The 14,472-nt window shown below is 46.9% G+C and overlaps 1 long non-coding RNA gene across 4 annotated transcripts in view; it reads right to left on the bottom strand.

The window, feature by feature from the left end:
* LOC123581123 overlaps window positions 1–14,472 on the bottom strand; it is a 31,755-nt gene that overhangs the window by 17,118 nt on the left and 165 nt on the right. Inside the window, exons 2-4 of one of the 4 annotated variants that reach the window (XR_006703609.1) lie at window positions 12,311–12,476; window positions 11,147–11,415; window positions 10,928–11,022 (exon numbers count right to left, since the gene is read on the bottom strand). This is a non-coding gene — a long non-coding RNA (uncharacterized LOC123581123). Of the gene's footprint in view, window positions 1–10,927; window positions 11,416–12,310; window positions 12,477–14,312; window positions 14,467–14,472 lie in introns of those variants that run through there. The other 3 variants (XR_006703610.1, XR_006703608.1, XR_006703607.1) reach the window with 3 other exon arrangements.

Here is a 14,472-nt window from a genome sequence, read left to right as displayed (position 1 = left end):
GGGAGTAGGGGTGAGCAGCTGGACTTTGAAGGCTGAGAGAGGAAGAGGCAAGCCCTAGGAGTTGTCAAAATGGGGTCTCTGCATGCTCCGGATGTTTCCTCCACTGCTTCTTTCTCCCAGTCTTTGCCCTCTGCTCCTGGTCCTTCTGTCTCCACCCCTACCCCCACCCCTTATCAGCCCTGTGTCCTTCCACCACCTAAGGAGGCAGGCAAATGAGGCTCAGCAAATGCTTCAGATGATAAAGATGCTGCCCGGTGGGTCTCCCTGGGTACAGCTGGTCTGGTGGGCATTGATTGGATCATGAGCAGGGAGGGCAGGCCCGCTTTTTCTTTAGTATGGGAGTGAGAAAAGCCGCTGCAGGTTAGACCTCACAGGAAGCTAGAGCCAAGTGACAGCACCTGACATCAAGTGCAGGACAGCTGGGTGGGTGAGAAGAAAGGTGACACCCTAGGGCTGCTGGGGCCCGCTGCTCCTTCTACTCCAGGCCAAGGAAATCAGGTCACCCTGTTCGCTTGCCAGACACTGAAGGACCCACTGCTGCCGTTGGGGAATGAACCACAAAGTAGTCATGGAACGGAGCACCTGGGGGATCGGTCTGCTAGGCGCGGGACTTTGGTTCAGCTCATGATCTTGTGGTATGGAAGTTCGAGCCCCGTGTCAGGCTCTGTGCTGAAAGCTCAGGGCCTGGAGCCTGCTTCAGATTCTGTGTCTCCCTCTCTGCCCCTCCCCTGCTTGCATTCTCTCTCTCTCAAAAACAAATAAACATTAAAAAAAAAAGTTTAAAAAAAGAAGTATTGGTAGAATGGGGTGCCTGGGGGCTCAGACTGTTAAATGTCTGACTCTTGATTTCAGCTCAGGTTCTGATCTCACGGTTGTGAGATCGAGCCCCACGTAGGGCTCTGTGCTGGGTGTGGAGCCGCTTGGGATTCTCTCTCTCCCTCTTTCTCTGCCCCTCCCCCACTTGTGTGCATGTATGCGTGTTCTCTCTCTCAAAACAAACAAACAAACAAACAAACAAACAAACCAACCAAAAAGAAGTATTCATGGAAGAGTGGCCAGGACAAGGCACCTGGTTGAGGATCTCAAACTGGTGACCCACAGGTCTTTTTACCCTGCATATGGGTTTTCTTTGGCCAACTCAGGCCCTCCCACTCTCTTTTATGTTATACTCCCCCTTTTCTCCCTCTCTACCTCATATATTTGCCTTCTTAGTCTCCCCCCTGAGCTTATGAATTTACCAACCCCATCCTAGAAGGCACAAAGAAATACAAAGATGTTCTGGGAGCTTCTGATATTGCTGGGAAAACAAGACAAATACACAGGCCAAGAGGCTGAGCCTGCCAGACCCAGTGTGTGGGGCAGACACCTGTATTTTGGAGCTGTGTCTACATAAGAGATCTTTTCCCACGGAGGTCATAAGAAAAGGGTGTGTAGAAGTCAGGGGCAACTTGTTGGAAGAGAGAGGTCTCGATGCAGATGAGATAGGGATGCTCCCAGATGGGGACAGGCCAGGGGAGTCAGCCTGGAGAAGGTGCGCAGGCAGCACGGGACCTCTGAGGTGTTTGCACAGGGCAGTGACGATGAAGGCACAAGACGATCCAGGAAAGGTAATGCGGGTGGGAGCTGAACTGGGGAGTAATCTTGAAGATGTAAATACTGGTGCAGAGTGGGAGTTGAAGGATCCAAAGGGTGCCAGGCTTCAAGCTTCAGAGCATCTTAGAGATGCTGCTCTAGTCACTGAGAGGGAAGTCACAAGAAGGCAGCTGCTTGGGGTGGGGTGTGAGAAGCTGACAGAAATTTTGGTTTAAATGTGTTACATTTGATGAAAGAAATATGCAGCTGGCATTTAGGACCAGGAGATGGAGGTGGTGATTTAGGGCTGCAGTGGATTAGATGGGACTCCTGAGGGAGATGAGGTGGGGCAGGGCGGGGAGAGTGGCGGAAGAGAAACCAGAGAAGGAGACTAAAGTGGGATTGGAGAGGTGGAGAGTACACAGGTGTGGGCAGAGAAGACAAGCGAAGATCGAGGTCTGTTAGTAATATCCGCAGTGGGAGCTTCAGGAAGAACAGAGCAGAAAAAATCCGGGAGGTTGAAGCTAGGAGGTGACAGGGATTTCTGCTGCTGTGGAGAAGGGGGTGACCTATTTCAGGGTCAAGGAGACCTGGTGGAGAGGAAGGTAGCAGGTGTAAACCATTATGTCAAGGAGTATGTACCAGATAGAAGTCACCGTAGGAGCAAAAGGAAATCCAGGAGACAGAGGTGACAGAGGTGGGGTGCCTGGGTAGCTCAGTTGGTTAGGCCTCTGATTCTTGATTTCAGCTTAGGTCATGATCTTGCGGTTTGTGAGTTCAAGCCCTGAGTGGGGCTCTGCACTGACAGGATGGAGCCTGCTCGGGACTTTCTCTCTCCCTCTCTCTCTGCCCCTCCCCCACTCATGCCTGTGCTCTCTTTCTCTCTCTGTCTCAAAATAAATAAGTAAACTTAAAAAAGAAAAAAGAAGAAGAAGGAAGGAGATAGAGGTGAGAACGGTACTGAGTCCCTCAAGGGGAAAGGCTAGAATGAAGACAGGACCCAGGAGAGGTGGAGGAGGTAGACAGAGATGCTCATCTTGGATTTTGCAACGTCTGCGTGTCCTTGTCCCTCAATCTTGTGCCAGGTCCTGGGACCCCTCCACTGTCCATGGTCCACATTCTTGTGGTTAGGCAGTAGACAGAAGTCGGTGGGGCCAGACTGGACACTCTCTAGGGATGGTGAGGGGGTTCTTCCCTCGGGAATGGGACCCAAAGCACCAGCAGTTACCCTTTCCCCTTCTGCCATGGATTCCCTCTCTTTTCTCTAGCACAGGGCCCTGGCAGACCTCGTAGCTGGATGCCATCCAGAGGGCTGTACAGAGTAGTGAAGCCTCTGGCCCCTGTTTTAGGTGCGTAGGCACCAGCAGGCAGACGGGAAATGAAAGTGGGGTAACCACGAGGAAGAGGGGGCGAGGACTGGGTTAATCATCAGAATTCTTGGCCGCAAGCTCCCAGCCAGCCTTTGCTGAAATGGTGAGTAACTACAGATTGAAAGCTTTTAGCGGCAAAGTCTGCGTCCCTTCAGAGTCTGGTCACCTACGCCGAGCACAAAACAACCACCAAGCCAGCAGGCCCTGGTTGGAGGTAGGAGCATCAACAAGCAAGGAGGTGGCTGTGGGGATGACCTCACCAGAAAAGCAAACACACACCCCGTGGGGAAGGAGGGGCTTGCTCCCTGCTGGGCTGTGGGGGGAACTGTTCTGGAGAGTGCAGGCTGGGAAGACAGACAGATCTCTGCTGGGAGGGATGGTGTGAAGGGAAAGAGGCCGATGCCCAAAGGAGGGGGGCTAAAGTGGAAGGGGGAAAAGCCCACTGCTGGGGCTGAATCGAAAGGTTTCATTCTGACTGAGCATTAAGAGGGAGGTTGTGTTGATGGTGATCTGGGGACATGTCATCTGAAGGAGATTTAAAACATCCTGAGCCTTGAAACTGGCATGTTCTCTTATATGCTGGGTTGGGCATCTACCTGGTATAGTTTGGCAACATCATAGAAAATGAAGGCAGACAGCCTCTCCTCTGTTGTCCTGCCCGCTGCTCTCTTGCACTGTATCTGTATTCAATAAACTTCTATCTCCTTAAAAAAAAAAAAAGAAAGAAAAAAAGAAAACATTCACATAGCCTATGACTCAGCTTATTCTACCCACATTAAGACACACATATTAAAAGATATTAAAAGAGGGCACCTCGGTGGCTCAATTGGTTGAGCATCCGACTTAGTCTCAGGTCATGATCTCATGGTTTGTGAGTTCGAGCCTTGCATTGGGCTCTGCGCTGACAGTGCGGAGCCTGCTTGGTCTCTCTCTCTGCCCCTTCCCTGCTTTCTCTCTCTCTCAAAAACAAATAAGTTGGGGCACCTGGGTGGCTCAGTCGGTTAAGCGTCCGACTTCGGCTCAGGTCATGATCTCACGGTCTGTGAGTTTGAGCCCCATGTCGGGCTCTGTGCTGATAGCTCAGAGCCTGGAGCCTACTTCGGATTCTGTATCTCCCTCTCTCTCTGCCCCTCCCCTGTTCATGCTTTGTCTCTCTCTGTCTCAAAACTAAATAAACATTAAAAAATTAAAAAAAAAACAAGTTAATTATAAAAATAATAAATAAAAGATATTAAAAGAAGCAAAATGACATGCAAAGGTATCTAAGACAATGTTAAGTGAAAAGAACAAGTTGTGTAATTGTGCATGGTAGTATTTTATTTGATTAAAAGAAGAAAAATGATGTATATTATATATTATAGAAAAATATAAATATCTTACATATTTGTGTGTATCACAAGCAATTAAAAAAATTTTATTATTTTTGAGAAAGACAGAGTGTGTGAGTAGGGAAGGGGCAGAGAGAGAGGGGACAGAGGATCTGAAGCAGGTTCTGTGCTGACAGCGGACAACCCGATGCGGGGCTCGAACTCATGAACCATGAGATCATGACCTGGGCGGAAGCTGGACGTTCAACCCACTGAGCCACCCAGGCACCCCAGGAATGTTTTTAAAAAAATGACTTTATTGAAGTATGACTAACCTACAAAAAGCTGTACATATTTAATGTATCCAACTTGAATTCAGAAGGAACTGGTAATAGTAGTTATTTTGAGGGTTAGATTAGAAAATTGGGGTCCTAAGAGGGGCACTTTTTAAAAAATGTTTTATTTATTTTTGAGAGAGAGAGAGAGAAAGTGCGCACGCAACTGGGGGAGGGGCAGAGAGAGAAGGGGACAGAGGATCTGAAGCAGGTTCCATGATGAGAGCAGTGAGCCCAACGCAGGGCTCAAACTCATGAACCACGAGATCCTGACCTGAACTGAAGTCAGACACTCAACTGACTGAGCTGCCCGGGTGCCCCTAGGCACTTTTAACTTGATAGTCTTCTGTGTTAAAAAACAAAATTCAGGGGCACCTGCCATACAGAGCTTGCTTCGGATCCTCTGTTCCCCCTCTCTCTGCCCCCCCTTCCCCAAAATAAATAAACACAAAATAAATCAGTAAATAAATGAATAAATAAAAATGTTAAAAAACCCACAAAATTCATATCACCCCTCCCATAGTTGGGGTGCCTGGCTGGTTCAGTCAGAAGAGCATGCAATTCTTGATCTCTGATCTTGGGGTTGTGAGTTTGAGCCCCATATTGGGTGTAGAGATTACTAAAAAAAAGAAATAAACTTAAAAAAATATTCACCTGGGGTGCCAGGTGGCTCAGTCAGTTAAGCATCTGACTCTTGATTTCAGCTCAGGGTCATGATCTCACAGTTTGTGGTTCCATCCCAGCATCGGGCTCTGCACTGACAGTGTGGAGCCTGCTTGGGATTCTCCCTCTTCCTCTCTCTCTCTCTGCCCCTCCTCCACTTGTGCTCTCTTTCTCACTAAATAAACGTTAAAAAATTCATCCAAATAAATGTAAAGATCAAACTGGCTTTGTTCAACAATTCATGAGTTGGGCTGCATCACATTTAGCAAATAGAAAGGAGCTCCAAGGAGCTGCACAAAATACAGCAAAGCCTTGGTTTGTGAATATAAATCGTTCCAGAAATATGCTTGTAATCTAAAGCACTTGTATATCAGAGGGAATGTCAAGAACCATTGGCTCAGTTGTGTTCATGTGACGTTCTGCATCACGAACTGCAAGACATTGCTCATTTACAAAGTTAAAATTTATTAGAAATGTTTGCTTGTCTTGTGGAACAGTCGCAGAACAAGTTACTCCCAATCCAAGGTTTTACTATAGAAGGATTTTATAGGCAGAAACAGGGTGGAAGGATGTGTGTTGGGGTGAGGGTATGTGGAACAATTAGCAAAAGAAAAGAAAGGATATTGTGAAGCAAGGTCATCTTCCCTTGGGGTAAGAGCAAAGGTCTTATTAGGTGGATTACCTCATCTTCCTTTGGGGGATAGAGAGGGCCCATGTGACAGATGACCTCATTGGCCCTTACCAGAAAATTCCTGACTAACTGGTTAAGACTACATTTCTGGGGAAAGTTATAAATGCCATTAGGTTAAGGATTAAGCCCCAGTTTGGTGACTTGGCCTAGCATAAGTGACTCCATTTTGGGCCTGGGTTTTCTTTTTTTAGTATCTGCATGGTGTGTTTTTTGTTTGTTTTTGTTTTTGTTTTTGCATGGTGTGGTTTTTAATAGGAGCGCATATTGTTCAGCTTGATAGTTTCAGTGACCACAATTTATGAACTAGTCAGAACATAAGGCTGACAGATATGAATTTTTATGGGGACAATGGAATAAAATATTTTCTAATTGAGGTCATCCTAGAAAGTGAAGTAACTCTCTTTTTCTTCTCTCCCTTATCTGCCTGAAAGCCTCACTCCTGTAAACAGCTTCTCTGGTTTAAATCTAGAGGGAAGAATATTGGCCTTTGAGTTATTCATTCATTGAATGCCTGCCAGGGCCCACCTTGCCGTGTTCCAGCCCTACTCTCCTACTTACTATCCGGCTGTGGGCTCTCAGTCTTTCGTATCCCTGTAAGATAGGGTAATGATACTTGCTCTGCCTATGAACCCTCCTAAAAGCATAAAGCTGAACTAAAATAAAAATGGCTGCACTAATGCTTCAGCGAAGCTTGATTTTAAAGTAAACCTTCTCTCTTCCAAAAACCTCCCTCCTCCCTTCTGAGCCTTTTCTTTCAGGAATCTGGTACCATCCTGAAAATCCGACTAAGGAGCCTGGGCAGCGCATTGCATCATTCCTGTGAAAACTGGCTAGATCCTATATTACCCTATAACTCCCACGCCTCCACTTCTCTCCCCCCACCCCCGCCCACCCTTCCTCAGGGCAGGCTTGCAGTCTTTGAAGGCCAGAGCCTGCTGCCTGCAAAGCAATAAAGATATTATCCTTCCTCTTTGTTCCAAACTCCATCTTTGCTGCGAAGCACAGAAGTTGGTTTTCACCAACACCTATATCACACAGATATAAAGATGAAATGAAACAATGCTTTTGAAGGTATCTGGAACCAGGAGGGTAAGGGCCCTACATACAAATTTGAAGTTTTTATAAATCATGGTTGGGGCATTATCCAAGGTCACAGGTAAAAAATTAAATTCCCACCACAAGAGACTCTCAATGGTAGAGAACAAACTGAGGGTTTACGGAGGGAGATGAGTGGGGGATGGGCTAGATGGTTGATGGGTGTTACGAAGGGCACCTGTTGTGATGAGCACTGGGTTTTGTATGTAATGATAAATCACTGAGTTCTACTTCTGAGACCAATATTGCTCTGTATATTAACTAACTAAAAAAAAAAAAAAAAAAAAAAAAAAAAAAAGTTTGATTCCCAGGGCATCTGGCTGGCTCAGTTTGGGGACTGTGCAACTCCTGATCTCAGAGTTGTGAGTTTGAGCCCCACATCAACTGTACAGATCACTTTAAAGTAAAATCTTAAAAAATCTTAAAAATCTCCCCCGCAAAAAAGTTCAATTCCCCCCCAGGAGAGTTCAATTTCCTGCAGTTAGTATCCAAAATATAAAAACTTATACAACTCAATACCAAAAAACCAAATAATCCAATTAAAAAAGGGCAAAAGACATGAACAGACATTTCTCCAAAGAAGACACACAGATGGCCAACAGACACATGAAAAGATGCTCCATGTCACTCATCATCAGGGAAATACAAATTATGACCACAATGAGATATCACCTCACACTTGTCAGAATGGCTAAAATAAAAAACACAAGAAACAACAAGTGTTGGCAAAGATGTGGAGAAAAAGGAACCTTGTGCACTGTGGGTGGGAATGCAAACTGGTGTCAGCACAGAGCCCAATCTGGGACTTGAATCCACGAACCATCAGATCATGACCTGAGCTACAGCTGGACACTTAACCAACTGAGCCACCCAGGTGCCCCACAAGACAGCATTTTTTTTTTAATGTTGATTTATTTATTTTGAGAGAGAGAGAGAGAGAGAGAGAGAGAGAGAGAACATGAACTGGGGAGGGGGGCTAGGGAGAATCCCAAGTAGTTCAGATCATGAGATTATGACCTGGGCTGAAATCAAGAGCCGAACACTTAACCAACTGAGCCGGCCAGGTGCCCCACTCTTAACTAGAGAGAACAAACTGGTGGTTACTAGAGGGGAGGTGGGTGGGGATTGGGTGAAACAGCTGAAGGGGATTAAGAGTACACTTATTATGATGAGCACTGAGTGATGTATAGAATTGTTGGATTGCTATATTGTACACCTGACACTAATATAACACTGTACGTTAATTATACTGGAAATAAAAAAAAAACATGGAAAAAAAAGTTCAGTTCCCTGCAGATGGCAAGTATGGAATAAATTAAATGGACAGTCCCGAAATGGATGTATTTTGGGGTAACAGGAAATTGCCCTCAGGAAATAAAGTCACTTTTGGAAAATGGGAAAGAATCTGTGCATAATAGATGAGACCATCAACTCCAGAAGCATTTCATCCTAAAAGACAGCAAATGTTGTGTGTCGGAAATTTGGGGACACCCAAATCCAATTAGTATCCAAATGTATTGCGTGCTTGCTAAATGCAGGGTGCCATGCAAACACTTTAGTTATTTGATCCCCATAACAACCCTATTATCTCCACTTTACAGAGGAGAAACGTGAGGCACAGAGAAGTGAAGTGATTTGCCCAAGGTCATCGCAGGGAAATGGTAGAGCCAGGATTCTAATTTCAGATAGTCTGACCTCAGAGCCTGTGTGCTGAACGGACTGCTCAGCTGAAGCGGTAGGAGCGCATGCTCAGGAAAGTAGGACTTAATATAGAAAAAAGGGGTGGCCTTTGAATATCCAACTGAAAAAGAATGTGTTAACATACTGTTTCTAAACTTACCAGGTAACAAGAATCATTATTCTTCCGTAATTGCTTCTCAAGCTGTAATGTACATATGAATCACATGGTGACCTTGTTAAAATGCAGATTCTGATTCAGTAGGTCTGGGTGGGGCCTGAGACCATGCATCTTCCCCTTTGCTCCTAGTCTGCAGACCACACTTTAAGGAGCCAGGCTCTGGGCAGAGGGCAAGAAGGTGCCCATCATTAGAAAAGGATTTGCCCACTGAAAATGAAGAAACTGGGTTCTGCTCAGAACCTCAGTGTCCCATGAAGCCACTTCCAACAGCTAAAGTCCCACTTTGAGGCTCCAAACACCTGAATTTCTGGGCCTGCCCAGGCTCTGATCTCTCCCCCAAGTCAGACAGCTTTTTCCTTCAGCTTTACCCATGGGGCCCTGTGGAGTTCTTGGAGAGCTTTCTCTTGCTGAGGCAATCAGAAGACTGAGGGGGCTCTGGGCCAGCTGAGCAGGGAGCCTATGGAGAGCAGGAGGCTATGCCGTGTGGGGTAGACTCTGGGATGAGTGGCCTGGCACTCTCTTGTACTCTGGAAATGTTTGGTGAGAGAATGAACGATAATAAGGGTGTACTGGAAAATAAACCATGAGAGTACAGTAGTGGGAGGTGTGCATGGTGGGGGCGGGGAGTAGAAGGTTGACTTTGCTTCCTTGGCTGTTACGTTCATGGCCGGGCCTCAGCATGACGTTCTAGATCTAAGGAGTTTGTGTTTTGTGAAGGCATGGGCTGGTCAAGCTTGCTGATCTGCCAGATCTATAGCAGACTATTTGTTGAGTGAATGAATAAATGAAGAGCTAGAGGGAGCAATGCAGTGCCTAAAGCCCTTCCCCTCTACCTTGTCCTTGGGATGGCTGTGTGAATGACTCACGTCCTGCTGCCCACTCACTTTCTTAGCCTAAAACCACATGTCCTGGGGTGTGGTGGCAGTGAGCTGACCTTCCCCTCCCAACCCTCCCTGTCTGCCACAGGATCTTCATTGTACACAGTTCCTAAGTTTCTAGCAAGTTGCCCTTCCTCCTTGCTTCCTGGGTAAGAGCTGAGAAATGTGGGCCTTGGAGAAAATGGGAGACACAGTTTAGGTCTCCAGAGAGGTCTTTCTGAACAAGTGTTCAAAAACACCGGGCTGTCCTGAAGCTGGCTCAAGGGAAAACCAGAGACTTCAGGACCATTTCAAACTCTAAGAACTGTCCTTCTGCCCCCTGTCTGGGTCCTAAGCCACATCACGCCCAAACATGTGAACTTAAAACCAAAGGAAAGAGACCAGGCGATGAGCAGTCAGGAAGGAACCACATAAAGTGTGGAGTGGGTGGCCCTGTCCCCCACTCCTTGGGTGGGCAGAGGAATGGACTGACCCATTTCCCTGATGCAACCAAAATCCAGCTCCTTATTGCTATGGGACACTGGCCTGAGACCAGTCTCAACCAGTGTCTCCACATCAGAGCTTGGCTTTCTGGGTGCTTGAAAGCACCCTCCCCAAACATTCCCTCTTTGTCTGGAACTTTTCCTGGACCTGGTGAGGGCAGAGCTGTGGATACTGGGTGCCCAGTCTTATTTGATGGGAAGTGAGGAAATGTTTGAAGGCAGAGGCCAGCCACATCCACAGCAGGTAGGAAAGTGGAGGTGGTGATGGTGATGTGTGGTCCTTATTATTTATTATTAATTAATTCTGAACCTATTGCCTATAGGAATTGACTACAGGTGTGTGGAAGACAGACTTCCTTTCTTGAGAAGTCTCAAGAGAACAGAGTTTTCAGTAACTCTGAGACATGGTCAGGCTACTTTATCAACTTTATTTTTGGAGAGACCATGTGCCCCTGACTTCCTGCCTCTTCTTGTGCTGGAGAAACTGGGGACAATCTTGGAGTCAGCTCTCCTAGATGTGCCCTTTCTATTCCAACAGGGTTTGAGGAAGCTTAACATGCTGGCTGTAAAAACAACAGAGTTAATAAAAATAAGAAAGAAAGAAGGGGGGAAGTAAATGTGTTAAGTGCAAACAACAGTTAACACCCTAGGGCATCATAGTTGCCTCTGCACTTACTGACAGCCGGAGAAAAGGCACCTACGGACTTGAAGTTTGTTAAGTGCTTCGCTCATTTAACTGTTGCTTCATTCTCTGGGCCTCAGTTTCTTAGTCTGCAAAACAAGGTGCATCAACCTAAAGTTTATTGAGAGTGTCGCATGATATGATACACACAGAGCACCTGAAACAGTGCTTGGCAAGTTGTAAACCATCAGTCGCAATCACAGTAATTTCTACCTCATTCATGTGTAAGCATAACCAAGTGGGAGTTGTGGGTAGAGCAGAGGCAGTTTCCATTTATTCAAAGGCTCCTGCCTTCTCTTCCCTGCTCCATCCAAATCCTAATGGACAGCCTCTGAAATTGCCTTTGAACCTGGTCTTGTTCCACAATGTTCCCATTCCACTGCAGTTCGTCCCCTCCAAGCAGACTATTTCCGGGATGCTTACTTCATGCTCATTGAACAATGACCTCAGAAACATTTCCTTGACTGCAAGTCTCTTGGGCTCTGAAAGTGCAGAAGTGGTGTTGCGTCCTCCTCTTGTCCCACTTCTTCAGGCCTGCAGGGTGTGGTGGGTCTGCTTTCCCAGATCTCAAAAGCTTAGCCTCCACCAAGTGAGTGAGAGATGGAAACACCTCCAAGAAAACTCCAAACCTGCAGTGCCCAGGTTAGTGTTTAGCAGCATGTGGTAGGTTGTATTGCTTTGTGCTCTTTGAGGATGAGGATGGGTGGGGGACCCTTGGGTTTGTGAGCTTAGTGGGAGTAACTCTGATCTACCAAAGATCCTGTGGGCAGTCAGGGCCAGGGCCAGGCCCAGGCCTCCCACCATCAGGCCAGTGAGCTCACGATGTGTCCTCTGCTACACACTGCTCCTCCGCCTGTGGCAGAAGGTCCCAGGTTTTTGTGGCCCCTCATTTTCTTTGAGCAGTGGGAGAAGTGTGAAAAAGCTTGGCCCAGATGGCAGCTCTGACACCTCTCTCTCTCTCACACACACACACACCCACCCCCCCCCCCCACACACACACCCACCCCAGGCCTTCAGCTAGTTTAAGAAGAACATGAATGCCGAGAGAGGACCATCCATGCGCGAGAACTTTAGAAGGGCTCTACATAACTTGAGGTCTCATAATGGCCCTGTAACAGTAGGGACTCTCAACATCTCCCCTTTACAGATGACGAAGGCAGAGAATTAATTTGCCCATGGTCACAGGACTAGTGAAGAGCAGAGCAAATAGTATGGCTTTACTGTCTGTTTAACCACTAGACCAAATGCTCTCTGCCCTCTTTCCCACGTCCAGCGATAAGGTCAGAACCAGTGCCATTTGTGTGTCAACTGGCGGTCCTCTTACCTCCTCCTTCCATTATCAAGGGACTGTAACTTCTCTCATAGGCAGAGCCTTACTTCTTCTCCCCTATGGGAGGATGAAGATTATCAGGACCAAGACAAGTCCAGGTCTCTAAGGGCCGTACTCCACTGATGCTCTCTCCCCTGGTGAGGTGGCCAGGACCCACCCTAATCTCCCATCTCTCTCTTCTTATAGTCTGGTTGGCAGAGGCGCTCTGTTGTCCTAAGGAAGAAGGATAGGACCAGCTTAAAGATGTTGGCAGAATTCATCTGTAATGACGAATTCTCTGAGTCTCTGCCCCAGGGCTCTCCCATTCTCTGCAAGCCCATCCCAAAGGGCCTGGACTGTGCTCTCTCACTGATGACTACTCACTCTGGCTGGCCACCCCCCCCCCCCCCCCCCCCCCCCGCCGCCCGCAAAGAGGTTGTCTAGCAAGTATTTGCCAACTTGAAGGGCTAAATACCACAGATGAGCAAAAGTACGCCCATAGACAAAATGAAAACAAAACAAAACAACAACAAAAAAAACCCAAAACAAAAAACACATACTGTGAAACAATTCCCTTACAAATAACTGCTTTGAAAATTGTTTTAAAATTTTTGTTATTTATTTTTTAAATTCAAGTACAATTGACATACAGTGTTACATTAGCTTCAGGTGTATGATGATTCAACAATTTAACACATTTACTCAGGGCTCATCATAAGTGTACTATTAATCCCCTTCACCTACTTCACACCCCCCCCCCAATTATTGTTTTAAATGGCAGAACACTAAGCACCTTTAACAGATCAGTCCTTTTATTCAATTTTTTTATAACCTTGAAATGAACTGAAGGTTGAGGGAGGAGTACATTTTAAGGTGCCAGAATTACATCAGAATTGCATTGTAGGGTCATTGCACCCGGACATGCACTTTTCTTTTTCAGACATGACCTTGGGACCAAGAGCTTTGTAACTCTGTAACTTTGTTACTCATAGAACTCCATCAGATGTTCGAGGTAGGTCAGAGGATACTCATGTGTAGGTCAGAGGATACTCAAGCCTCCATAGATGTCCCAGACATAGCAATGATTTACAGCATCTTTGTTTCTGCTATTCAGTGCCCTGCTGCTAGAGATGGCAAAAAGGTGGGGAGGGCTCCAGAACATTCTAAGCCTGTTAAGTATTTCTGGTGAAATTCTTCAATCTCACTACAACCCTGACAAGAAACCACGACTTTAATCTCCAGGCATGATTACTTTTGATCTTAAGCTGCACAACAGAATGCCCTCAAATGTGCACAGCAAATCTTATTAATGTCAAAACTACATTATATACCCTGTAGGAGACCAGAAATCAATTTTTATGTCAACAGAATAGGAAAGCTTCGGGATGCAAAGAGAACATCCCCTTTCACCCTTTCCTACATCCTAAAACAGGCATTTTTACATTAAGAGCAAACCGGAAATTGGAGTTCGGTGCCTACATAGCTCTGGTCTCATTCGCCCACGTTAACTCATTTAAATCCTGCCACAAGGTAGGTACTGATTGTTAACGTTTTACATTCGTGACAATGCAGTCTGAAAGATCTGGAATTTGCTCAAGGTGACACACTGCAGCAAGTAGAAGTCAGGATTTGAATCTGAAGCACTGTCCTTCCTCCCAGCGCCACAGCCACCACGCAGAAAACACAGGTCCACTAAAGGGAAATTAATGACCCACAGCCTTCCTGAGGCTCTGCGCTATAATCGGGGAGACAACCTGGTTCTCGTGACTCTTCACTCTTTCCGTTTTCTCCCAAGTGCATGACTGCGGGAGCAAAACGACCATGTGAGCTTTCCCCCCCTCCCCCCCAGTGCCTGTCTGGCCAAGGGCAAGTCACAGGTGCGACAACGTGCCAAGACTGGATCCAGAGCCAGAGGGCTCTAGCTCCCCCGCAGCGTCACTGGACGGGCGGGAGGGAACTCGGCCAGGTGTGGCCTCTGGACGCGGCAGGTCATTAAGTAAGCTGAAAAGAAGGCTTGAGAAGCGGTCAGCAATATGAAATGGCGCCCGCAAAAGGGAAACTAGGAATGACCTTGGTCGCCGCCCCTATAAGTCGGCCCGATGACCTCTGGCGGCACAGCTAGGGTCCCCCTACGGTCTCCACCAGTAACTAACCCGAGCGGCGAGACGCTACACGGACGCTAGGGCGAGGCTGCAGAAAGGGGGTCGGCCCTCCCCACGTGGACAAGCTC

This window comes from Leopardus geoffroyi, chromosome A3 (assembly GCF_018350155.1).
Source record: "Leopardus geoffroyi isolate Oge1 chromosome A3, O.geoffroyi_Oge1_pat1.0, whole genome shotgun sequence".
Taxonomy (NCBI): Eukaryota; Metazoa; Chordata; class Mammalia; order Carnivora; family Felidae; genus Leopardus; species Leopardus geoffroyi.
The sequence above is the reverse complement of the archived record's forward strand: the minus strand, read 5'-3'. Positions and strand labels throughout refer to the sequence as shown.